The sequence below is a fragment of the Rutilus rutilus genome, assembly GCF_951802725.1.
Source record: "Rutilus rutilus genome assembly, chromosome: 16".
Lineage (NCBI taxonomy): Eukaryota > Metazoa > Chordata > Actinopteri > Cypriniformes > Leuciscidae > Rutilus > Rutilus rutilus.
In genome coordinates this window covers 15954431-15981361 of record NC_140224.1, presented here as the reverse complement: position 1 = coordinate 15981361, position 26931 = coordinate 15954431, and the positions used below count along the sequence as shown (strand labels likewise).

The following is a 26931-nucleotide window of genomic DNA, read 5'->3' as shown; positions in this document are numbered from 1 at the left end:
CTTAAGACTTAAATCTTTCAACCTTCTTTTAACCTTCAATCTTCTTACGACTTCCATCTATCAACTTTCCTTTAACTTTCTTTCCTTTAACTTGCACGTTCTTTTCACTTACTTTAGCACTGCGTTCACATTCTTAGTTCTTTCTCAGACGAAAACTTTAATATCGTCATTTAAATACTGTTCTACTTTCAAACCCACATTAATACACGTCACTTTCACGTTATCACTTTCTTTTCTGAGTGTCCATTTACAATTACGGGCTAAATGGCCCTGGTGACCACAATTAAAACACTCTCTTTGCCTATAGTTTGATCATTGAGCTTTCAAACGGCTCCAACTTACTGCACACCCTTGCAGCAGTGTGTCCCGATCAGGAATGTAAACAGAGCCACTGATAAGCAGTTCTCTGTATTCTTTTACACCAGTGGCGGATTCAATCACAATAGTCAAATCATAATCTTCATCATTATCATTGGCAGCACATTCATTTTCATGAACTGCACAGAAAATCATTCAACATATTCTAAGGGGTTTTCACTAAACATTTTCTTTTTTAACTTCACATTTCTTTGAAGTCAGAGCTTCAGAGCACACACATTTTCACTTTCAAGTGCCCTGGGCACAGATTTTTCACACACTTCTTACATACATGTTTGGCACATGCGCAACAACCCTGTGGTTTGTCACCGTGTCCCTCAATTGACTCTTTTACCACCTTTAATCTTGTGGTACTCAGTGTTCCTTTATCAACTTCCCTATGTCTTTTATGCCCTTTTTTCCCATGTTGTTTCTTTATTGCACAGTATACTATGGCCTGTGGCTTTTCCTCGTACCACAGCTTTAGTTTCAGTTTTCAAATACAGCCATTATGGTCCACCATAACATTTTACTGGTGTGCAATATTTACTGTTAGATGCTCCCATGATGGCTGTTTTCTCTCTTTCACTACGGCCTGTGGATTTTCAATTTTCAGCGCGCTTTAACCAACTTTTCACCCAAAGTCAGAAGGGTTGAAATTAATTTCCGCTTACTCTCAATATCTTTCTCCGGATGGCCCAGTTTCGGCCTGGAAATTTCTTGACCTGTGAGGTCTTTATTTCCTCCCCTTAAAAACTTCCTTCCATTAAAATAAATTATTTCAGCTCCTTGAATTAATTTCCTAGTCACGAGTACTCGCGGCTTCAAAAAGCCTCCCCTTCCTCGTACCACAGCTTTAGTTTCAGTTATTCAAATACAGCCATTATGGTTCACCATAACATTTTCTTTTCAAAAGAAATTCTTTTCAAATCCCCAAAAGTAAATGAATTTACTGTCTCTTACCAGAGATTTTTCTGTCGCCACTTGGGTTCTTTTTTGAGTTCCCTCTGGAAGTCCTCCCCGGGTCTGAAGCGGCTGGTTCTCCTTCTCTCAATATTTTTCGAGGTGAGACTGAAGCCTGTTGCTTTCAGGGCGTTTTCCCTCCACCGTCCGCTGATCAGACCCGGAAAGCCCTCAAGGAAAACTCATCCCATACTCTGACACCAATTGTAGTGGCAATTTTCATTAAACAATCATCAACTGCGTAAGAGACACTCTGAAATTCAAATGATCATTAAAAAAGTATTTTATTCTTGCAAGAAGGCCCAGTTGCCACACAGAAGTCATTAGTACAGTCTGTGGAACAAGTGCGACGAAGGGAGGGAGGGCAGAGGAGCCTTTATAGTACCTTCAAGGTCTTCTGCTCACAGGCCCTTATCTAAACAAGGGAAGGTTTCTCTGCTAGTGACCTAATCCTGCTGAGTTTATTCCTACAAACTCAGAAGTCCCAAATGGGACCACCTCTGATCCCAAGGGGTCAGAGGTTCCCTTTTCGGCTGTCTCCCCCTTTGTCGCACAGTGTTCACATTAATCATTATATTGAAAAATCAGGAGCACACCTAGAGTGTGAAAATTTAAATTCCCATTACAATGGTCATACAGAAAAAAAGAAATATGAAAAAAGAATCTGTGATATTTCTACTTTTGTATGTGTCCACTTACAATCGAATCAAAACATTGTGCTTTTGTAAAATAAAGAAAATAAACAGGGTGTGCGTTCTGCCTCTCCGTCGCGGTGAACTTTTTTTTCTTGAGCACGTCTATAAACTGAAACAAAACTCAGCGAATACTTGTCACACATTTATGAGCCATATACCTTTATAAACATTTAAGTGTGTACTTTTAAATGATCGGATTCAAACTGAAAACAAATATTCTCTGTTTAAGTAATTTGTATAAAACCAACAAGATGTCCAGCTTCTCACGCGCTTGCTAATTATTTTTAATTTGACCACGCCCACACGCGCAAAAGAGATTCACATGCAAATCTCCACATGGAACGCGAACGCGCTCATTACCTCAAAAACAAAGCACCAAAAAACTTCAAGTCTCTGCTTTTCGTCGAGTTTGAAAGACGTGCCGTGAGCTTACATTGGATTTACCTCAGAAGAAGAACGCGATTTGAAGACAAGAAAGATGTAAGGTAAGAAATTCTTAATTATTAGTTCATGTTATTGTTGCATAAACTTCACATTGCAGTTGAACTGTTGCTAGATATATGGTGAATATTATAATATTTAGACCCGTGTTTACTGTTACTGTGTTTGTGGATATCTGCTCAAACGTAGATATGTATAATATGGTAACCATAATGTTTCATTTTTTGGAGCGAGCTCTGGTTTTGAATGTATCATATTTGGAGCACGATCGCGTTTGAAAAGCAAAACGCACCAAACAAAGGTTTCATGTTTTTACTATGATCTCATTTCATATCATCATAACGAATGGAAACATTTGAAGTAACATATGATAATCAATATATTTTTCTCTAGCATAGTTGTTACTGAAATCTTTTGGAAGATTTATATGCTGCTATAGGTTATTGTTATTATTATTTTATGCAGCACTGTGCATAGCCTATGCTTACAAGGCACAACAAACCTGGTGTTCATTATATTATATATTGTTGGAAACATTTTAAAATTTTAAAAAGCAATTTTAACCAGAAAAAAAAAAAAATGTATAAAATTTTTTAGAACTATATTCCCTATAGTTTCTCTTGATATCAGTATGTTCACTTTTTTTTTTTTTTTCAGGGACCAGATGCCACTGAGTCCTGCTGACTTCAGCATTCACATGAGTCTCTGTATATGAACATGGTAAAGTGAAAATCAAACACCTTGGAAATGAAAGGTATGTACAATGTTTTTAGGAATGGCACAAAGGTCTCTGTCTTTGGATCATTGTTTTCAATAGTGTGCTTTTTTGTCATTTGTTGTGTATATTTGGATTATGTTGTGTTTTAAATAAATCCAAACAATCAAAAAGCCATTCTTTTTTAAATCTCCTCATTCTTTGTGCAAGGTTGCTCAGAATGATAGGGCCTGATAGCTCCTAATAGGGCCATTAGGGAGTGTCTTTGTCTTTCTCAGGTGTGAAATCCATGCATATTAATGAGATGATCACGCCCCTTTCGCATAAAGCTTTCTCACACAAAACATGTCTTAGAAATTTTAAATCAATATATTGTCTTCTCTGAATGAGCAGTCAGGATGATTTTCACATAGTTTTGGAGCAAATATTCTAGGCTACGTGATACAATTTTCAAAAGTCTTGTGAAGAAATAATCAGTAGGGCTTATCGTATTTTCACAAACCACGCATAAATGTCATTATCTCAAAACTACAAACTTTTACACACATGCTGCTGATATATTATTGTAGCAGAGTTTGTGCTGAATACAGTGTAATCAGACTTTAGCCATGAAAATGTCTCAAGTAACAGAAATAAGCACAAATGTAAGAGCATGTCAGAACACCTCCAGGACCCAGAAAACACCTCAGACCCCAGAGGGTTAAGATGGTGTAAGGCCCGCTATATTGGTCCAATCTCGGTTCGCCAATACACGTGGAAGGTTATCACGTGTTCTGTCCTCACTCATGCAAATTCCACAATCAATTCAAATATCTAGAACATGGTTATACATTGGTTACACCAAAGAATCTGAGAGAGAGAGAGAGAGAGAGAGAGAGAGAGAGAGAGAGAGAGAGAGAGAGAGAGACTATTCCATTCGTGTCCAGCAAAGAAGAGGCCAGAGAGAGGGAGCACACCTTCCTTTATTCTCTCTTGACCAGGTGACATGGGGGAGACTAGGGATGGGACGATTACCGGTTTCACTATAAACCGCGATAAAATGAACTGACGGTTAGTATTATTGTTTAAAATTGAATTATCATTAAAACCGTGTTTGATTATCTCGATTTTAATAACTCACTGTAAATCCTGTCCAGCAACAGTCTGACGCAGGCGCAGCGCGCAATGTTGTTTTTTTATTCGAGAAGGAATGGCGGAGGGCAGATTAATGTTTTAAATCTTACATGATCACAAAAATATTATCAAACTCAGTAAACAATAAATCAACTGATTTCATTTTCAATACAATCGAAAATGGAGACGCAAGACGGCAAGTTGTATTTGAATGAAATGAGAGAGCGTGTGCGCGTCCGTTGTGATTCATGTGCGCTGTTATAATGTGTTGCTATTGACGACGGTCATTATAAGGAAGGAAATGCCACAGAATATAATCTTGCTTAAAGTGCATAGAGCTGCTTGTTTTATTTGTTGTTTGTTGATTTTCAAATATAAAACTTGTTGAAATGTTTTCAGTGTGAGTCTAGACTCGTTTTAACAAAACCGTGATAATATTGATAATCACGATAATTTTGATCACTATTATCGTGATATGAAATTTTCATACCGTCCCATCCCTAGGGGAGACCACCCTCAAATGGCTCTGAACCAGTTTTCTCTAAACTTCTATAAACCTTATTTCCTTTCATTTGATCTATCTGGATATGAGATATCTGTACCACTCACTTTGAGACATTTCAAATGACACCAAAAACATAAGTCAATGATAAACATTCACATTAAACCATGTTCTTGTGTGAGTTCTTAGTTGTTGTTAGAGGAAGTGAGGTTGTATGGGGGAGGTCGAATGTTAATTAGCCAGCAGTGCCCTTTGTCTCATTAGACCAGGCCCCAACCAGTATTTTCAGTCTTACAGATTTCCCTCCTTGATCCCGTGTAGGGCTGGGCGATATGACGAAATATATCGTCTGGACGATAGAAAATGTCTATCGTTTTATATAAGGCTCTATCGTTTACGCCACGATAAGGCGTTTTACGGCAGAATTAACCTCACGGCATGCCCATGCACGCTGCAAATACATAAACAAACATGGAGGAAGACGGTAGTAGACGCGGTTCAGACCAGGGTAAGTTAATTCTCAACTAGATGACCAGCCAACCCAACCCGTTAGTAGCTCCACAACAGCGCGCATCTGTGCATTCATTCATTCACACACACACACACACACACACACACACACACACACAGAGAGAGAGAGCAACGCGATTCATATTTAAACAGTCTTTTTGCGTGTACAGACACTATTGCGATTAGAACAAAGCAAATATAGAACTGACCTATTCCTCAACCGGATCCGTTGCTCCTCGAAATGAAAACGAGGTGAACCTGAAAGTGAACATATCCAACTGATTGTGGGTGTTCACAGGTTTGCGTGGATCGCCTCAGATTATTTGCGTTTGAATAGCGCGCGCTCTCCGTAATTAAGATCAAAGTCAACAGAATATTTTGAATCTCTTTTGCACTTATAAGAAAAAAAACATATCGCGCCGGCGCGATTGTCGAACCCAGGGGGTTAAAAAATTGATTTTCGCCAAAAATCCTCTTTGGCTCCGCGGCTGCCATGGTAAACAACGTTAGCCTACCGGTGACTGAAGTCTCACGTCACGTGCGAGTCAAGAGCGAAGTGATTGACATGACCAGGCTAAGTTACCATAGCTATGGCTTGGATTCGTTAGCAAACATTGCCCCCCTGTGGTATTTGCATGTTACTATCACAAGCATAATGTTGTGGCCTGCCCAGAAAAACGTTGGTTCTAATAATTATTTACCTCCGCCAACAGCGAGACCGGACCCGGCCGGTAATGGAATACAGGCCAATATTAGAGGATTTACGGTAGACTATTCATGAAATGAATTAACAGAAAAATTGCTATATCGTTATGTATATCGTTATCGGGATATCAAATGAGCTATATCGGGATATGAAATTTTGGCCATATCGCCCAGCCCTAATCCCGTGGGTCACATTCTGATGAACACTTACGGGGTCACAGTAAGACGTTTGTTATAATCCTTGAAGATGTAGCACAAAAATTGTCTTTGCAATGTTGGCATCTGTAGAAGCTCAGTGGGCTGTGTTCACCTGCAGAACACCTGTTCTCATCAGGTGTATAGCTTGAGTCCAGCAGGTGGATGAATGCGTTCAGGTTCTCTTCCTGTAATCCTGTGACGTGAGCAAAGTTCATAGTCAATCTGGACCTTTTGTGACTTGTTCAGTTGACGTGTCATTCCTTCATGGAGAAACTTCCGCTTCCCTGGCACCTTCTCCACGATGACGATCTGACCCTAACCAAACATAGAGATTCAATTGAATTGATGTCCAAAAACATTGTTGCAAGTAAAATGGACAATATACAAATATGCAGAAAACAAAATAAGTTTCAGAAATTAAATCAAAATAAGTTTCAGAAATGTTTTTCTGAATTACTCAAAGGAAAAAAATGCAGAAATCAAAATAAGTTTCAGAAATGCAGCAAGAGGTCGGTGTAAACCAAATAATCAAATAAATGGTAGGATCAATGGTTTTGTGTGTTTGTGTGAGTGTTTTTTAGAATGTCAGAGTGTGTTTTTGTCTGTGAGAGAGAGTGTGTGTGTGTGTGTTTGTTTATCTGTGTCTGTGACAGAGTGTTTGTGTGTCTTGATCTGGCTAAGTAACAGTCTATGACAGAGTTGAATTGTAAATTTTGTAATTGATTGAAGCGGTCACACTTCAGATTTATCCATTTTAATTGTTTCTGTTATTAGTAGGTATGTTGAGAAATCAGGGGCCCTCTGATTTTCCAACTCCCACCAACAATCATAGAGTTTGAAATTTAATGGCAGGTCTGCCTTAGAATTTGTCTTGATTTGTGACTGTAGCCATTCAGTTGTCCATGTGTATTACATTAGTTGGCAGTTTGTTGTGAATAGCGTATGCTATTCTCTGTGTCTCTGTTAGACCACACTGTAAAAAATCCAGCTTACGTTTTGTATGACAAATTCAGTTTTTAAAGTTTATTCAACTATTTAACATGAAAAAAGTTGAGAAGTTGAGATAACTCAAACACGTAAGTTGAGAAAACTCAATGTCCTGCAGCTGGTTGCCTTAAACTTTTAAGGTTTCTCGGTTTTTTTTTTTTTTTTTTTTTTTTTTACAGTGCACGATCATGAGATCAGTTCCATCCTGTGTGTGTGAAGCTATCTGGATCTGTTAGGCTGAACACTTGGATAGACTCTATCTACTCCAGGTGATGATGTTGTGAGGGTATAGTGATGGAGGTGTGTGTTCAGTGTTCATGTCTAGGAGATGGGTTGAATCTAATCTATAACAATTGTTGCAAATTTTGATCCAGTTCTAAACTGGGAGGCCATATTTATGCAGTAATGTAATAGTGTGATGTGTGAAAAGGCCTTTTGTAATGTCTTTTCACCCATCTCCCGAGTCTCAGGTTATGTTCTAACAATTCCGCTGTCCTGGATTTGCTCCAGGTGGGCTCCTGCCCCTCCTGGCATCAGTCTTCCGAGAAATTTGCAGAAGTAAGCCTGAGACAGAAAACAGAGGAGAGCGAACCACAGATAATTCCAATATTTCAAAAACATTAAATTCAGACGTGTGGAATTCTTTTACTTGTTCCATTATCATGTCAGTTGCAATTTTAATTCCAGATGTCACATGAAACCGAGTTTCATTGACCAAGTCTGAATTGTTGCTGTTGTTTCAGTGTGTTGTGACACCTGAAGCTGCTTTTTCAGTTCAGCCTTCAGTCCGCTGCATGTGCAACAGTGATGCGCGGGTTGATCCAAAATGAGCGGGTGCCTGCGGTCACCCGCGGTTACCCACGGTCACCCGCGGTTACCCGCGGTTACGAGTCATCCAAAAATATTTTTAATGATATTCGGGTCGCGGTCGGTCGGGTCGTTTGTAATAAAGATGCCAATTAAACCTTTGTAATTTATATAGTACTAGACACAATTTTCTATGAAATACATAGGCCTACACTTTATTGGCTGAATAACTGGCGCGAAGATGACGCACAAGCTCAGTCTGCAGGTAGAGATGGAGGCGGCAAGAGAAAAGGTGAAGACTGGGGAGTGGAAGCTCCGCAAATACACAAATAGAAAGAGCAAAGTGTGGGAGACATTTGCCGAAATAATGAAAGATGATGACCAAAGTGCTGGCTTTGTCATGTGTACTTCTTGCGATGCTATTTACACATTTGATATCCACAAAACTGGCACGACCAACCAGGCACGGCGCCAGGATTCCAGTTTTGGATGGGCCAGACCAATTGTGGGTGGGCCTTAAATTAAAAACGTTAAATAATCCAATCACTGCTTAACCTAATAAAAAAATATTGACTAATATAGCCTACTGTTATATTATCTGTGCGTATACATAATATAGATTTTAATAGCTTGATGCTCTTTAAATATTTGTTGCATTGTTAAAAGTTTCGGTGCATAGAACAGACCTATCCGCGATCGCTCTCCATGATTCTGACCAAAGAAGAGCGATTTGGAATCTCCATTACGCATCATACGCATCATACCTGGGCTGCATTTTCCGATAACATTGTCTCTTAGCGCGCTACGAAGACTCTTAAGGTATAACTTAACTAAAGGTATACTACCACTAAAGGTATATCATTGCTAGGCGTCTTCAGGGCTATCATCCACTCGCGAGGCAGAGGCGCTGAAAGGCAGAGGCGCTGGCGCCCTCCTAGCAACGGTGCTGTTTTTGGTAAAACATGATTTTGACGACTTCATTAACCTGTTAACCGTTGCCAGTGCGCCTGCGCACTGAAGCGTTATTTATTTATTTATTTAATTCAAAATTACTATCAGATTTAATGTTATACCTTGACAAACTATACATAATTAAAAAGATACAATACTCAAGTTTCAGTATTTGACCACTATTGTATTCTGAGAAACTCATAGTGACAGTTATGTCTTAATTTGTGTCAGGAGTTATGAAATGAAAAAATGAGTGATACCTTTAATATGAATTATGCGCGTCAGCCGCTTTCATTCATAAAAAACTCTGTGCTGTCGTCATGACAGCGATACACAAAACAACGTCCTTCAGGGCTTTAGCTCAAAAATGTGCAGATTTGGAGAAATATTGATAGATTCTCATAGATTTACATCATATTTCTATAGACAGGAATAATATTTATTGAATTTATACCCAAATGCGTCGATGTAATCTTTATGAGCGTTTGGTACTCTGATACTGTGTTTTCAATTCATACCAGCAGCCTGAGGGCGCTACATGCACAATAATAGTCCATATATAGAACATGAAGAAGAGCCATGATCATGTGACATTCCAGGACGTCACTGATACACACAGAGCTACAGAGATCGCGCTGTAACATGCAGATAAAGATGTTTTGAAGACAATAAACATGATTGCAATGATATTTGAGTTACCTGTGTTTTTCAAGCCATGCCAGGTATTTTTATAATAATAGATTATATTTATAATGTAATGCTAATCTATATAGACTATCATTGTGCAGAACACTGTCCAATAGTATATTTTCTGTCTGATTTTTTTATCTGAAGCCAAATTAGATCACAGAAGATTATTTAAAATACTCAACGTGCGTTAAAAAGTAAGTTTGGAGCACAAACATGGTTTTAATCTCATAAATTGTCGTGTATTGATGGTGTGCTAAGTCAAGTCAAGTCATTTTCATTTATATAGCGCTTTTAACAATGTAGATTGTCTCAAAGCAGCTTTACAGAGATAAATGTATAATTTAACGTAAGATTGTTTTGGCTTTATAGCGGTTCTTTAATAAAGTTATTTTCCAGCTAAAGTTAGTTTTGATTGATTCGCTTCCGTCGCAACGATCATTTCTTTTTAAATTAGGGCCGCCAAGACGACACCATTCTCTCTACACAGACTTTGCTAACATGCTAGCTAGCCCTAGGTGCACCTGCTAACTAGAAGTTATACTTTTAATATTTTTTGAATGCTTACTGAAATGTGTCTTTATTCAAGAAATGCATTTGATACAGTTTAAAATGTGAGGTGAACTTTGAGAAAAGAAATTAGGGACTGAAACCCTATGAATAGCCTGTGAATAGCCAGTCGTTAGTAACTATAATGCAGACAAAAGAAATGCATATTTAGAGCCATAACCAGTCTGGAGAGGTGTGAATGTGTGCAGGGGGAGACTGAGACTGAATGGGGATCGTTTGCACCACAAAACAATAGAGACAATATACTGGATAGATGATGACTAAACATCAGTAGCATTTTAGCGTCAAATCAAAATAAAGTCATTTGACATGGTCTTGAAAAACATTTAACTAAATACAGAGTTTTGGACTTATTATCTTCAGATTTTAAACATAGAATGTTTAGACATGTGGCTTTAGCTGTAGTGCATTTCTAGATTGCTACAGTGCCAACTTCAATTTTATTTTCATGAGGATGTTTCATAAAAATTAATTTCTAATAACTTTACAAAACTTTGAAGCTATTTATAAAAAATTTTGTCATTATGACAATAATTAATTCTACATTTACAATAAACTGCCAGGTGTCAGCTTTCAAACGAGATCATACTTGTGCTTTTAGTGCAAAGGGTTCATGAACTGTATCTGTTTCAGTTTGGGTATGTCATTTCTGGGGATTTTTCAAAAGTGGGGTTGCAGCTTAACAGGTTAAGGTTTGTTTTATCAAACTCTTTTTAAAAGATTTTCGTTTTGTATAAATTGTATCTTAATTTTGATCAGTGTTTTATCAATCAATTGCCCTTATTTAATAAATAAGAAGCAAATATATAGCAGACAATGTAATAAGGCGCCGGCACGATCACTTGCATTGCATGTGAACTGGAGGGCGCCGAAACTCAGCTTGTGCCTCACAGATTTGAGAAATATAGGCTATATATTACAGAAAGCTTGAAATGTCTACTTTTAAACGAAAATATTCAAACCAAAATAAATAGGCTACTCTCTGATTATGTAATCCATATGAAATGTGCATTTCTCTCTGGCGTTCATGGCGAGTCCGCATCGTCAACTTCATCTTTGCAGCGACACAGAATACACCAGTTTATTACTAAACAATTAAATGTCTCCTTGCTAATTTAGACACATTCATAATCATTACTTTTAACCGGTTCTTTGTGGCAAGCTTTATGCGTGCGGTCATAACGCTTATTATCCTGTAGGCTATAGCCTATTTAAGTAATTAAATTAATATAAAGGGGCGATTTGTCCACGAATGGCTTAAATGAACAACTACTAGTCGACTAGAAAAAAAAAATTTGTCGGAGGCAGCCCTTATTCCACATTTTCGAACCAGCTGGCCGTTCTGGGTTGAGCGAGCGACCCTACGGAATTAGTGAGCGGAGCGGAATATTCAGAAATGCGCTCTCCGCTCACGAGCTCTGATCGGAACAAACCCAAACCTCACTGTCTGCTGAACTTGCGCAGAAACATCAAAATAGACATAGCCAGCTTTTTTAAATTGTTTTTAAAACTAAACTTAAGACTATTTTAGTACAAATTATGAGCTTATTGACGATTTTTTATAATTCTTGACAAAATTAGAATATATTAAGTTTTTTGTTTGTTTTTTGGGTGGGCCTGTCGCCGTGCCTGCTCCACAGGCTGGATTAATGGATATTATAGGCCAGGGAGGCTGATGGGGGGCGTATGGGAGGGGGAGGGGGGGGGGGGGGGGGGGGGGGGGGCGGCCGCACCCCTAGTTCCTACGTCTATGGCCCAATGACGCTACGATGAGCATTTACTACTTTTAAAAAATGCGGGTCAGGAAGCGGGTCGGGTACAATATTTTCTTTTTCTTTTTTTGCGGTCCGAGTTGCGGGCGGGTTAGTTGAAAACGTTGGTCGGGTGCGGGTTGTTTATACATTGACCCGCGCATCACTGATGTGCAATGCTCATTGCTTTCTCTCATTACAGCCAGATCTGTGGGTTGTCTGGTTAGCAATTGCTGTTTATGGTGTCGTTCACACATTTTAGTTAGTGCAGATATTTTTCGACCTGCAAAAAACTGTCTTACTTCTGTCTGCTGTTTAGCATTTCACACCCTCCTCGTAAGTTTACTTCATTTCACCCTCCTCGTAAATTTACTTCTCTGATTAGATTACATTTTAGTTGTTGCACAATTTGGTTTGCTATTACCTGTGCCACAATTCTAGCTGTGTTTCCTAACGGTGAAAATTAAAGGCATACCCCTCCCCTTTTTGGCACTGGGTAGCACACAAATGAAATTCTGTTTAAGAAATTCAATTTTAATGACAAAAGTCACACTTCTCCAATTATTGTCCTGCTCTGCGAGTGTAATATAATGTTTATTATAATTCAAGTTATAATATAATTATATTCTTTAACAATACAAGTCAAATTATATTGTTTTCGGTCTCTGAAGAGTCTCTGGAACGGCTTATTTGTTAAAGTGTTCGTTTTTCAAAAGACGATTTATTTTAGATTTGGCCCTGTAGTCGCAGCTGTACTGGCCAGTGCATTGTATGTGCAACACAGGTCAGGCTGAAAGCCAATGAGGGATTCTGTCATTGTTAAAGGTAAAATATGCAAAAAAAAATTGCCGCTAGAGGGCGCTACATTCCAAACAACAACAACGGCGTAGCTTGATGACGATGTGAAGGAGCGTGGAATGATGGGAACTGTCGTTTTAAACTCCACCGTGGATGTAAATCAGTCAGACGGGAATCGAAAAATCATGTTCATGGATGAGGTTAAGTTTTATTTTTATAATTTTTGTGGCGAGGGGGCGTGGTTCAGCGCGGTCTGTAATGGGAGAGAGAAGAGACGAGCGTCCCGCAAGTAGGTCAAGTGCAAATGACGAACACCTGTGTCTTATTGCAGTGATCGGCGTGGAGAGACCGCTTATAAGCCGCGCGCTGGAACGAGAGAGAATTGGACGCAGAGAAAGAAAACCGGTGGATCCGAGCTCTCATTTTTGAACTGTTTTGTGCCGTCGCGGTTGCCACGGTGAATGCGCGTTGTGCGCGACTTTTGTTTGTTTTGCTTTATTTTAATAAAGTACGAGTCCCAGTCACGCCGACCCCTGTCTTCTTCCTTCCTGACTCTTGAACCTCATCACACTTTTATTTCATTAAAATGAATTAGCCGCAAGAAAAGTAAGGTTTAATACTACATTGGTTATCATGGATGTTACTGTATGTCGAATTCATTGTTGTGATAACGCGCGCAGTTTTACGTGTTCTAAACAATTGTTGTAAAAGTACATTCGAACATACCCACATCATTTACCAAAATACTGATTAATCTTTATGTATAACACATGCTATATTTATTTACATGGTCATAAACACCAGACGTGATAAACAATGTCAATAAACTAAACACAAATCTAAAGCAATAATACTTCCCTTGCATAAACATAACTATTGCCGAATGCTACATTTGGAAAATATAAAATTAAGCATGCTTTGTTGACAGAACCAGCTGCAATCGGTAAAGAATAATTGTGTTCCATAATGACAGCATGAAACAAGCTAACGTTTGTTGCTTGATAGACTCTACAACTACAACTTCCGCATTTGTCAAGGACTCCACGCAGTACGAGCGGAAACCAAGGGTAACGCGGATATGACGCAATTGACTGGTGACTCCCAGCTCCCCCCTGTTTCCTTGGTTAAAATCGCAATTTTCTCACGATTTAAAAATAGTTGGAAACATTTGGGATATTGTAAGTAATCAACTTAACAAAATATATAACACTGGCCTTGAGATTATGGGATATTTTAATGCAAAATTCTTACATATTGTACCTTTAACACTCAATGAACCACCAGCACATGCTAAACACATGGTCAAGTCTCTGCTACTTATGTCAATACATTTGAATATAAAAAGGCTTTTTGGCTCAGGGCTGATAAGATGTACATTCACTGTTTTTCTTTTTTCCTTTGCTAGGTTTCAAAAACCTTTTCTTCTCATTTAGTCTTTTTAAATGGCCATTATAACGTTTGATTCTTCTATTTACTCTTACTTTATATTTTTCCGTTTATAGATAAGGAAACTATATCGCTTTGTAGTCCTTCTCCTAAGGATGCACGACACAAGTGGTCAGCCCCGAAGATCAGAAGCTGAGGCAATGGCTAAATATCTAGGATTTTGCCGTAATTCCCACACGCAACAATCAAATATATATTCAGTAGCCCCCTCGGATGCCCTTCAGGAACTTAATTTAACCGTTTTACCATAGTAGGTTTTGACCACCATTAAAGACGCCAGTAGATCAACTTTACTTCTCTTTAATAGCTTTGGATTAGCCAAGCCCACGATCGTTCACGTGCACTTACCTAAAGTAACATTAAATTAGAACAGAAGTCATCGGAAGCGTTCAAGCTAGGTTGATCAATCAGCATCTTGCTGATCCTAGTCGAACGAACCCATCCTCTCATCCGAGTAGCCAGCACACTTCCTGATATCAGTTATTAGCCGTCGCTAATCTCTGACGCAACCTTGTGGGAATCCGTTAATTTTATTTGGGAAAAATAAGTCTCAAGAGTCGTTCAGAATAAAGTCAAACGTAAGAATTTATGATTTTTGTTCAAAATTCTGAGTTGCTACGTTTTTCTGACGCATCTCTGGAACATTGGACATGAAAAGGTTTTTGTTTCAGGATTAATGAGATGCGTTCGCAGTTTCTGATTTTCAAATTCATTGTGAATCACATTATAGCCACCAAATTCAGCACAGACACGTGTTTAATTCAGTTTACACAGGATACATGGCCTTCTAGGCCTACAAACATCTACAACCTTTACCTAAGTGTTCCAAATACATTCACAGCAAAGCAATAGAATACAACATCTATATCACCTTTGCTTAAGTGTTTCAAATACAATTACAGTAAAGCAATCCTGTGTTTTAAGAATAAACTTTAAATTAGCCTATGTGCATGTTGTAGCACAAACAACCAAATTGTGTTCTATGTGCACGATGTGTTAAGCACAATTTCAAATTTAAAAATTCACAGAATTATTGCATACTTTTTAATCCCATCGGTGTTAAAGTTTAAGCTTTTAAATGCAATATAGTCAAGATTAGTTTAGGTTTAGTATAGGATATTAATGTTTTCAATGTGGCTTTTGGGCCTACCAGTTAGCCAGTGACACAAAACAAGGTTTAAGCGTTTTGGACGCGGCATGGCTTTAACATTTAGCATTAACGTTAGCCTTGAGCGTTTTGAAAGCAACACGGACAATAGCATTTAGCATTAGCCTTGGGCGCAGCATGGCTTAGCATTGACAATAACATTTAGCATTAGCCTTGGGCGCAGCATGGCTTAGCATTGACAATAGCATTTAGCATTAGCCTTGGGCGCAGCATGGCTTAGCATTGACAATAGCATTTAGCATTAGCCTTGAGTGTTTTGAAAACAGCATGCCAATAGCATTTAGCATTATCCTTGATATTTGAGTTTTAGCCTGTAAATCATATCATCCTGTTTTCCCAAAATTTTCTTTTCATAAACAATGCATCGATCTGCCTTTTTATTTATAAAATCAAGTGTTTTCCGATCGTTTACAAACTTAGATTTTTCTTTCTCTGTTTTCTGTTAGTTTGCTCATTCTCTTCACGTGTTGCTGGTTTGTTTTAAGAAGCCCAGATACAACAATGGCCGGAAAACATGCGGCTGATTTTAAAACTTTTTAGGCTTTACTTTTTCAGCTCTTCTTCGAGTTATTAATTATTTGGAAGATGTTATTCTCACTTTAGGTTTCGTTTCTTGTTGCTTAGGCAAAACAAGGAGATCTTTAAAATCTAATACACAAGGGTTTTCATTCTTCATCTGGCTGCCGCATCACGTTTCTAAACAAAGGGCTTTAATTCCGACCCGTGAACAATGCAAACATTTCTTCAACACTTCTATAAAGGGCAGAAAAAGTTTACTTACCATAGCGGCGGAAGAAAGAGAAGATGTTCAAACCTCGTGCTGATTTTAGAATCCCAAATACTTGCTGGAAAGGACATTTCTCGTGAAACTGTTTTGATCTGTTTTGAGATCGCGTCCGAGGTCACCATTTTGTAAGGCCCGCTATATTGGTCCAATCTCGGTTCGCCAATACACGGGGAAGGTTATCACGTGTTCTGTCCTCACTCATGCAAAGTATTGGTTGGTTAAATTTGTAATACATTAATCATATGTATTTACTCGTTAATTCATCTGACTCCATAAATGAAAGGTTTTAATAACATCTGTGCCTCACTAAAAGTGAGCGAATGTATGACTATTCCTTTTAACCATTAAATGAACAATGTCAAAATCAGTTAGAATAATCATATGTAACAATTTAATATTTCAGATATCAGAGATCAATTCCACAATCAATTCAAATATCTAGAACATGGTTATACATTGGTTACACCAAAGAATCTTACCCAGCTTGTTCCTGAGATAGAGAGAGAGAAAGGGAAAGAAAGAGAGAGAGAGAGAGAGAGAGAGAGAGAGACACAGAGAGAGACCACCTATTCCATTCGTGTCCAGCAAAGAAGAGGCCAGAGAGAGGGAGCACACCTTCCTTTATTCTCTCTTGACCAGGTGACATGGGGGATGGGGGAGACCACCCTCAAATGGCTCTGAACCAGTTTTCTCTAAACTTCTATAAACCTTATTTCCTTTTATTTTATCTATCTGGATATGAGATATCTGTACCACTCACTTTGAGGCATTTCAAATGACACCAAAAACATAACAGTCAATGATAAACATTCACATTAAACCATGTTCTTGTGTGAGTTCTTAGTTGTTGTGAGAGGAAGTGAGGTTGTATGGGGGAGGTCGAATGTTAATTAGCCAGCAGTGCCCTTTGTCTCATTAGACCAGGCCCCAACCAGTATTTTCAGTCTTACAATGGAGAGGCCTTTTACGCGAGTGCCCTTGGTGCACGAGCAGAAGGATTTTTTGCAGTTATTTTAATTCTAATAGTGTTTTTATGGTATAAAGAGAATCAGATTACGCTGAAGACCTTCAAGAAACTTTAGGATGACACCTGCCTCCTCAGGTTGTACAAGCAAGTCACCACTGCACTGAACACAACCAGGTCAGCAAAACCTAATCTCGAACACATAAGTCACAGTACAGTATACAGCATGTCATGTGTACAGTCAGTCGGAGTGATAAAATAGTTACAAATACTCACACATACTCAGATACTCAAAAACTATAATGCAGTCCCATAAAATAGAGATTTGTGTGTGTGTGTCCTCACTTTCAACTCTCCCTGGCTCAGCTTCCCCTGTGCTGGACCCTGTCTCTGCTTACTGATTGTACAGCTACATATGCATGAGAAGAACATCAGTAATAAATATGACTAAGAATAATAAATGTTCTAATTCAATCTGTGCTTCAGTCAGGGTAATATCTAGTATGTGGAACTATTGGCATTTTATCCTATATGTAAATATGTAATAGTGTGCTGTATTTTTCTATTTTTGTGTGTGTGTCCTTAATAAAGCTTTGATTGATTGATTGATAGATATGCCTAATATGATTGCCTACCCAGCCCTGCACACTGCCCCTGTACCTGTCACTGTTTTTGTACTGGTTCCATTCTCCTCCTCCTCCTCCTGCTCTTCTTTCTCTTGCTGCTTTCCTTCCTCCCGCTCCTCCTCCTTCTCTCCCTCCTCATCAATATGAATGCAGGGGTCATCATCAACCTGTCCCTCTCCATCACTGACCTTAACAGCTCCTCTTCTTTCCTTCTTTTCACCATTTTTACCGTCCGTCTCTGTTGCATTCACACAAACCCAAACCTGACTGAAAGTAAACTATTTTGATCGGCGCCTTTGAGCCAATCGAATGTCAGGAAAAACGAGGATCAGTCCAAGTTGGGAGGGGCCGCTTGTATCCCCCCTCAAGATTGAAAGTATTGGGTTTGGCCCGGTCTGAAACACACACGGCCAGGCCGGTTGCGCATCATAAAAAAAATTTAAAACTCTTTGACCATGAGTTGCATCTTGCTTTGGACTTGACTGACAGATTGGCATTTTGACATCTTGAACTTCATGCTTTCTAACCTTAAATCCACTTTTTTTTTTTTAAACATTTGTCTCGATATTGGCCCACCCATTATTTATCCCGAAAAAATGTCCCGCTTTTTTATCTGGCATTTGGATATCTTGCAATGGTAACAAGTTCCCACTAGTGTTCATGTTTGTGGTTGCCAGATTTAAAGAACTTTAATCCCCCAAACAGAGCTTTTCTCTCAAATGTTTTTGCCCGGTGTTTTACTTAATTTGTGTAATCTGGTTATCATGTGCACGTGCTCGCTCTACTCTGTGGTAGAAGCACTGAGAAGCAAAACAGACATGCGCTGGAGTTTAGCGATCTTCACAGCGATATTCTGCTTAAAGGTGCCCTAGAATTTGAAATTGAATTTATCTTGGCATAGTTAAATAACAAGAGTTCAGTACATGGACATGACATACAGTGAGTCTCAAACACCATTGTTTTCTCCTTATTTAAATCTCGTTTTTGAAAAACACCCCTGAAAAATAGGCGAATCTCCACATAACACCGACTGTGACACAACAGTCGGGATCATTAATATGTACGCCTCCAAAATGTTGCATATGCCAGCCCATGTTCAATGCCAGGCGGAACTGCGCCCTCCCAGGAATCTATAACGTTACCTAGGCTACTTTCACTTTTAAAAATTCATCATAACCGCGCGTGATCTGCTTGCAGTCGTCGAGATGGATGCTGAGGAGTTGAAGAAAAGAATAGCTAGTCGAGATGGTAAAGTTGTCGACAATACGTCATCAAAAATCTAGTCCAGTGTGTGGGAGAAATGTGGAGTTATCTGAAGAAAATATTGTGAAAGGCTTATTTGCTGCATGCATTTTCGTGTTGGATAGCCGCAAATGTGGAACTTCATCGCCGAGGAAGCACGCAGATAATTGTGGTAACAAACCAAGCAGTTCTATCGAACAGTATTTTTCAAATTTAACACTGTTAAGTATGTGTGGTGTGCAGGGCGTGTTTGAACCCAAAATTGTCAGATGTAGGCTAGACGAAATTGCGTGGCAGATATAGTGTTGTAGCCGCGTCTGTTCGATTGGTAAAATGTTATAAGGCTACTCAGTTTTGTGGTAACGTCAGCCATGTTCTTCATGTACCTGGCTTTTGGCAGCTTCGGCTGAAGTTGTCCTTGTGTTAATTGTCCTGTAATAACTTCTGTATGACCTGGCAATAAACATTTTTGTAATTGTGTCTATAATGTGATTGGCTAAACTTATTTTATTTCGGGTGCGGGTCGGGTGTTGGTTCTATTTTAAGCGGGTCGGGTGCGGATTTTAATTAGTACTGCTGTCGGAAAAACGGGTCGGATGCGGTTTGAAGCACTGCGGGTACGGGCGGGTGTGGATTTACAAAATCGGACCCGTGCTGGATTCTGATGTACGGTTGAACGCCTAATCTCTCCATTGTCACGCTGGACATCAGGGACCTGTTTGCTGTCACTCTGAGCTACTGTAATGAGCCCGCAGTGAAACAGCCAATCAGAGCAGAACTCCTCATTACTATTCATGACCCTTCCAAATAAGGTAAAAACAGACCATTTTATTCTAGGGCCAATTTCTAGGGTTGAAAATGGACCTGTAAAACCATATCTGGACATTTTAAATGCCCTTAAATAAGCCACATACCCTCTATGTAGCTATCAGAGACAACATTAAAATATTATTATGACCGCCGCTAGCGTAGCTAGCGAAAGCGGTCATATAGGGATTGTCAAAGTTTTTTTTTTCTTTTTTTTTTCGTCACCTTACTGAATTTTTCGTCAACGATACCAGGGACACCGAAACACCGGGGAACATGAAATTTGGTGGGCATGTAGCCCCACTAGACTTCTAAGGAAAAATTTCGTTTGGTCCCCGGGGGCCACTCCCCCCCCCGCGCTGGGCCCCCCCAAACCCCAAAAAATGCAGTTTTTCCTAAATAACTACCTGAACCGTGGCACCGAGGATGAAGAAATTGTTATGGTATGTTGGTCTACTAGACTTTTACGGAAAAATTTCATTTGGTCCCCGGGGGCCACTTCCCCCCCCGCGCTGGGGCCCCCTTAAATTTTTCGTCAACGATACCAGGGACACCGAAACACCGGGGAACATGAAATTTGGTGGGCATGTAGCCCCACTAGACTTCTAAGGAAAAATTTCGTTTGGTCCCCGGGGGCCACTCCCCCCCCGCGCTGGGCCCCCCCAAACCCCAAAAAATGCAGTTTTTCCTAAATAACTACCTGAACCGTGGCACCGAGGATGAAGAAATTTTTATGGTATGTTGGTCTACTAGACTTTTACGGAAAAATTTCGTTTGGTCCGTGGGGGCCACTTCCCCCCCCGCGCTGGGGCCCCCGTAAATTTTTCGGCAACGATACCAGGGACACCGAAACACCGGGGAACATGAAATTTGGTGGGCATGTAGCCCCACTAGACTTCTAAGGAAAAATTTCGTTTGGTCCCCGGGGGCCACTCCCCCCCCACGCTGGGCCCCCCCAAACCCAAAAAAATGCAGTTTTTCCTAAATAACTACCTGAACCGTGGCACCGAGGATGAAGAAATTTTTATGGTATGTTGGTCTACTAGACTTTTACGGAAAAATTTCGTTTGGTCCCCGGGGGCCACTTCCCCCCCCCGCGCTGGGGCCCCCGTAAATTTTTCGTCAACGATACCAGGGACACCGAAGCACCGGGGAACATGAAATTTGGTGGGCATGTAGCCCCACTAGACTTCTACGGAAAAATTTCGTTTGGTCCCCGGGGGCCACTCCCCCCCCGCGCTGGGCCCCCCCAAACCCCAAAAAATGCAGTTTTTCCTAAATAACTACCTGAACCGTGGCACCGAGGATGAAGAAATTTTTATGGTATGTTGGTCTACTAGACTTTTACGGAAAAATTTCATTTGGTCCGCGGGGGCCACTTCCCCCCCCCGCGCTGGGGCCCCCGTAAATTTTTCGTCAACGATACCAGGGACACCGAAACACCGGGGAACATGAAATTTGGTGGGCATGTAGCCCCACTAGACTTCTAAGGAAAAATTTCGTTTGGTCCCCGGGGGCCACTCCCCTCCCGCGCTGGGCCCCCCCAAACCCCCAAAAATGCAGTTTTTCCTAAATAACTACCTGAACCGTGGCACCGAGGATGAAGAAATTTTTGTGGTATGTTGGTCTACTAGACTTTTACGGAAAAATTTCGTTTGGTCCCCGGGGGCCACTTCCCCCCCCGCGCTGGGGCCCCCGTAAATTTTTCGTCAACGATACCAGGGACACCGAAGCACCGGGGAACATGAAATTTGGTGGGCATGTAGCCCCACTAGACTTCTACGGAAAAATTTCGTTTGGTCCCCGGGGGCCACTCCCCCCCCGCGCTGGGCCCCCCCAAACCCCAAAAAATGCAGTTTTTCCTAAATAACTACCTGAACCGTGGCACCGAGGATGAAGAAATTTTTATGGTATGTTGGTCTACTAGACTTTTACGGAAAAATTTCGTTTGGTCCGCGGGGGCCACTCCCCCCCCCGCGCTGGGGCCCCCGTAAATTTTTCGTCAACGATACCAGGGACACCGAAACACCGGGGAACATGAAATTTGGTGGGCATGTAGCCCCACTAGACTTCTAAGGAAAAATTTCGTTTGGTCCCCGGGGGCCACTCCCCCCCCCCCGCGCTGGGCCCCCCCAAACCCCAAAAAATGCAGTTTTTCCTAAATAACTACCTGAACCGTGGCACCGAGGATGAAGAAATTTTTGTGGTATGTTGGTCTACTAGACTTTTACGGAAAAATTTCATTTGGTCCCCGGGGGCCACTTCCCCCCCCCGCGCTGGGGCCCCCGTAAATTTTTCGTCAACCATACCAGGGACACCGAAACACCGGGGAACATGAAATTTGGTGGGCATGTAGCTCCACTAGACTTCTAAGGAAAATTTTCGTTTGGTCCCCGGGGGCCACTCCCCTCCCCCCTCCCCCCCCGCGCTGGGCCCCCCCAAACCCAAAAAAATGCAGTTTTTCCTAAATAACTACCTGAACCGTGGCACCGAGGATGAAGAAATTTTTATGGTATGTTGCTCTTAAGGGCCCACATCAACCTAGCCCATAATCACTCATTTGTGATTTGCGCCCCTCCCATAAAAAATGAAAATGCAATATTATTCTGCTTTAATCGCCCCTATCTTCAGTGGAGATGTTCAGAACTGCACCATATTTCATGTGGATGATTAACTTGACATCCTCTGGGGGTATCCTCTGCTAAGTTTTGTAGAATTTCATCCATGGGGGGGTATAAAATAAATTCATTTATGTGCACATTTAGTGACTGTACACTCATCGGCCTGTAGATGGTGCTGTTGAGCGAAGGGTTGCTGGTTTAGGATGATACTGTCACACACACACATGCAGGAATACAAACAAACGCAAGCATGCACACACACTGACATCCACACGCACAGACACACACCCATACACACACATACAAATCCACATGCACAGACACACACACAAACACACACGCGCACACATGTACGCACACATACATACACGCACAGACACACACACACACACACACACACACACACACACAGACACACACATACACAAACACACACACACACAGACAGACATGCACATACTATTACTTTTTTTAGGTATATACATAAACACGCAATACAGCCAAATTACTCCACGTCATTTATTTTTGTGGAAAGCCAGTGCAGGCCTGAGCGGCGGTCATATTTTGTACCGCGATGCGGTACATCTAGTTTCAACACATTCTAGGGCACCTTTAAATGAAATTGTCTTACAGCCAATCTGTGTTTCTTTACAAGCCACTTGTGCTGTTTGGTGACTAAATCTGCCAATCAAACCTTAATCGATTAAATGGAATAAATCAAAACATGGATGTCCACCTTATTGTTTGCGATTATATTTGTGGAATTAAGGCGAGACACTACAGGTGAATAGGGTAACATTTTTAACTAGCAGATATCACCATGAAACTTTCCCAGTTGATTACCTACATTAAGATGAGAAAAAAATGTATTACAGGTTTTCTGTAATTTGTTTAAATATGCAAATTAGGCAATATCTAATTAAATATGTGCTAATTTGCATATATTTTTTAAAACTGAGTATTGGATAAAGCCAGGTTAAAAAAAAATTCATTGTGTTCACATATTAGATGGGGAAAAAAAATTACAGAGGGATTTATGGATATCTACTTTTATTATCCTGTAAATCAGAATATACTGTCAATAGCCTTAAAAAAATTATTTTGTTCCTGGAAAGTTTGGTGTATATAGGTGTTACTGAAGTGGAGATTTTGGACTTTGAGTATGAGAGAAAAGTCATTTTGAGAAAATGGCCTTTAAAGGGACATTGTGTAGGAATTTCTCCCATCTAGTGGCGAAATTGTATTTTGCATTCAAACGAATAGTGCTTTACTGCGCCTCGCTTTTTCAAATGCGTGTTGCATCTACGGTAGCCGTTATGTACCAAAAAGCTATGACAGGATGTCTTTTAATAGCACTTCGAGTTTTCCTTCTTGTGAACTGGTTTGTTATTTCAAGACCGTAACATTGACTTACCTGTTGAGAAGAAAGCAGGCAACTTCAGCGTCTCTTTTGAAAGCTTTCTGCTGCATTAGCTCTTTCCACCTGGAAAAAGCTATCCCGACATTAACCCTTGTTTTTTTTGTAATCTCCGGTCACGTTTCCTTTTACGGTCTATTTTGGACTTTTTCGACGACGAGGACTCCTTATCCTGTGACTCAGCATATGTATGATCCTCCATTATAAATAACCGTGCAGTGCAGCCTTTTAAACTTAAAGATTTATCATCAGCCAGTGAGATTGCGCATTCAGCCCTTTTACTTTCACGATTGGTTGCTGATAAAAAGGAAATGACCATATTTGGATCCGACAGCATTGTACAGGAGAGAGAGAGCTTTCCGGCGGTGCATGTGATGACAGGGAGCAGACAGTGATTGCGGAGCAGCATGTTGATTAAGAACGCTAACTTTTGTTGAATATATGAGAAATCTACAGACGCAAACAGACAAAGTGTAGTAAAATAAAGACCTGATTGTGTATTTCTGACTTTTTTTCACTACAAGTCTGAAAGATGTTATTGAAGACAAATATCCAAAAATCTCAAAATTGACCAGTAAAAAAAAAAACGATGTTTTGCCTGCTGTGTCTCGCCTTAAATGAACAATAATTTAAAATCATTGGAAATAATATGAAGAGTTTTACCGTTTTATCCTTTGAAGTTTAAGGTTTTACCTGTTTTTATGATGCAAATAGTTGAAAACGATATAGCCACTGCAGTTTTCAGTGTGTATCAACTAGGTTTCAACAAGTACCATTCTTTGCAGTATGAATTTGCTGAGCGATCTGGATCTATAGTTCACTTGCAACCTAATTGTGAATGTGATGTAAGGACCACCCATTGGCCCAAAGATGGAATCCAACGGTGTGGGCGAAGGTATAATGTGTGTATGTCTTTTCAGCACTCCAGTGAAGTTCACTTTATTTATTAGAATTTAGTTGCAATATTACTTTAGCTCTATGCTTAATCTGACTCCAATTTCAAATGATAATCAAATTTAGATTGTGTTTCTTATTAGAAGATAATCATAAATATTGATTGACTTAATTTAGATCTTTGATTATTCTGACTGAGTATCCCATACTTTCAATTATTTATTCATTAAAGGACCCGGTATCACTGTAACACTCCACTAATTAATGTTCTTTTTAAACAGCTGTGTTACTATAAACGCACAAGGGGATCTTTGGAATGAAAGCAATAATCACAAATATCACAAAACTTCAATAATGTCACATACTCAATGCTTTCTCAAACAGATAAATATGCATAAGAGCAGGTATAAGGGAGTTAATGAGGCACACAACACAAACAAATATTCAGACGGCGCTGAACCCCATTCAACAAAAGACGCATCAACAGTTCAATTGAATGACGCGCTTAGCGCGGTATATTATAAAGGCATCAATTATCCCGTGCAACCCCACAATTTCCCCTTTTTTGTCCCAGTCCACAAAGTTTAACCTAAAAGTTGAAACTAAAAGAAAACTTCCAGGCTGGATCAGGAGCGCAACAGTCTTTCCAACCAGGAAACAGTTAGTCCGCGAGAATAATCCTCTGTTCGGAACGTAACAAAAAAACGTAATCCACAACAAAAAAAAGGAAAAAATAGAGCGTTGATCCAGTGGTATACCCCGCCAAAAAATACAAAAATGAAGCTGATCTCACCCGATCCGTAGATCGTCTGGCAATGTTAACCCACACAAGTTTGAAAGTTTGGGTCCGGGCACGTCCTCTTGCCGGAGACGCGTACACGAGTAAACAGTCCAGGTGGTTGAATAATTTTCTGTCCTTCTCTCCCACATTAAAGCCATCTCTTAACGTGTCGTTTAGAAAAAAAAATCAAACCATAAGGAACAAGCTTTAAATCTCTATAGCTGCAGCAAACAATACTGGCGCCATGTATTCCAAACACACCTTCCCTTGCTGATTCTCTCCACACCCCTAAGTAAGCTTGGGTGCACCTCGATAAAAATTAAGGGCGGCCGAAGCCTTAAAGAGACATCCCCCAATCTTACCAAAATACACAGTAGAAACTAAGTATATTACACAGGAGTACATACAAGTATCATTCATCATACATACACATTATATATAACCAATGTAATACCTTCTGAGCAACCATAAAAGTTACTATTTCAAAGGAACACTTAAATTAATGTGACAGTGTCACATCACTTTGAGACGTCACTTCGCGAATGTGCGCTCACGATCACAAACTTAGCCAGTTCTGAAATAGTCAGAGGATGCAGTGCAAACTATTTTACCCTTAAGCGGTCGCTCTCTGCTATTCATAACAAAAGGTGTAATTTTTTTAATAGTTGCAAGATGCAACGTGCTAAGTCAGTGATAGTCAGAAATCGGAAGGTCTCCTTAAAGGGCATCTTGCAGGTTTTTTTCTTTTTTCAAAATGAATATAACCTTGTATGAAAATACCATATGAAAAGTAAATGCAGGATTAAAAATTGTTTTGCAAGACATAAGGGCACAAATTTAGTAGAAAACGTGACAGTTTCCTTGACCTGTTGAAAAAGCGCTTTTTTTTCACTATCGCGTCATATGACGTCACACGAGGGAGTCGTTTGCCGGCTCTGCGTTCGCTCAGTGCGGAGTAGGTTGGTATTCAGTTGGAGCGGTCATGATTCAGTGTGTTTTCGCTGGTTATTGTATTTCAATTAATCATCGTTGTGGTAAATGATTGTGAATTATGGCCTGTCAGGACATCGAGTCCACAGGTTTCCGAATAAGAAAAAGGACGGTGCGATCTTCCGTGCCTGTGTGCGTTTTGTGCAGGGTAAGAGACGGGACTTCACTTCTGCTTCTGCTTTGAAAAACGCGGTAGTGTGTAGCGTTCACTATAGACCGGATGATTATAATCCCGGCGATATGTGCACACTGTGTCCCGGCTCCTTCATCGGGTCGCCCGGTGACGGTCCGCTGTCAGCATGTGGTTCGGCCGCCAGCGGGAAACATGACGCTCACGGATCCGTCAGAGATCACTGTACATCTGTTTTACAAAATGTGCCTTGTCTTAATTTAATTCATTAACATATCCTACATAAACTTGTAATGTAATGCATTTAT

The 26931-nt window shown here is 40.1% G+C and overlaps 1 protein-coding gene across 1 annotated transcript in view; it reads left to right on the top strand.

Moving 5' to 3' along the window:
- med1 (mediator complex subunit 1) overlaps positions 1-26931 on the top strand; it is a 245170-nt gene that overhangs the window by 87375 nt on the left and 130864 nt on the right. The gene's annotated exons all lie outside the window — the stretch shown is intronic.